The 1,144-nt window shown below is 43.1% G+C and overlaps 1 pseudogene; it reads right to left on the bottom strand.

The window, feature by feature from the left end:
- Nucleotides 1-454: 454 nt before the first annotated feature.
- Nucleotides 455-887, bottom strand: LOC127075381 (enoyl-[acyl-carrier-protein] reductase [NADH], chloroplastic-like; annotated as a pseudogene).
- Between the last annotated feature and the right edge of the window lie 257 nt (nucleotides 888-1,144).

The following is a 1,144-nucleotide window of genomic DNA, read 5'->3' as shown; positions in this document are numbered from 1 at the left end:
CACGGTTTCAAAGAGACATCGAGCGGGAATCTCACCTTTGGCGACGACAACGAATCAGGTGAGCTCGAATCTTCCTCCTCCTCTCTTCCAATACTGGTTTTTACTTTGATTTTTGGGATTAGGGTTTATCCTTTTTGAAACTTTTTCGCCCTTGCGCCCCCTCCTCCCTCAATCGCTTCCTCACTATTTATCTCTGCAGCTTAGGGTTTTCGGATTGGTACATGGGGTCCAAAAGAGAAAATTTCCAGAAGTGCTTTTCGGTGCTCAGAACCGAGTTGTCCTGTTTGATGCTACAATCCGGAAACGGTAAATTTAGCTACGCACTTTTCGCCCTAACTTTGTCTCAATGCCCATTTGGGACTCTTTTTTGAAATTTTAATAGTTGGTAATTATTTTGTGTTACTGCAGTGAAATTTGGAGCAAAAGCTTCTTCAATCAATGACTGTTATAGTTTGGGTGAGAATTGGTACTTAATGTTGTTCCTTTGGAATGTTAAGATTACTAAATATGGGACTGTCAACTCCAACACCCATGGCATTCAGACCATTGTCGACATATAGAACAGTGCCCGTGATAGCTGATGCTAAAGGTGATGATAAGAAGGCAGCTGCATTGCCTACCTATTCTGCCGATAGCTCTTTCTGTAGAGGTGCATTAGCTATTGAATAATCAATCATCATATCAATGAACCCAATTGCTTTTGCGGCGCGGCTTCTTAATGGACCGGCAGATATAGTGTTGACTCCAATTTTACGCTTTCTACCGGCTTCGAAAGCAAGCACTCGTGTATCGCTTTCCAGTGCAGCTTTTGCAGAACTCATATCACCCCCATATCCGGGAATGATCCTCTCTGAAGCGATGTATGTGAGAGAGATTGAAGATCCACCTTTCAAATTAATTGGTAATCCTGAAATTGGGCTTGTTTCACTAGACTCAGACACTGCCTTCGTCGCAAATTTGACAGACTTTACAGATGATGATGTAAAGCTTCGTTGGAAGGGCTGCACCGACGCAACATGACACGCACTCACAAGTTTATTCCATGATCCCCCCTTGGACTTTCCAACGCAAATCTCAGTACTCACATCGGCAAACTTCTGTGATGAAGGAATGCATGATCTTGACATTGCAATTTGCAAGGTAG

This window comes from Lathyrus oleraceus, chromosome 4 (assembly GCF_024323335.1).
Source record: "Lathyrus oleraceus cultivar Zhongwan6 chromosome 4, CAAS_Psat_ZW6_1.0, whole genome shotgun sequence".
NCBI lineage: Eukaryota > Viridiplantae > Streptophyta > Magnoliopsida > Fabales > Fabaceae > Lathyrus > Lathyrus oleraceus.
Note: the sequence above shows the minus strand (reverse complement) of the source record. Positions and strands in the feature narration are given on the sequence as shown.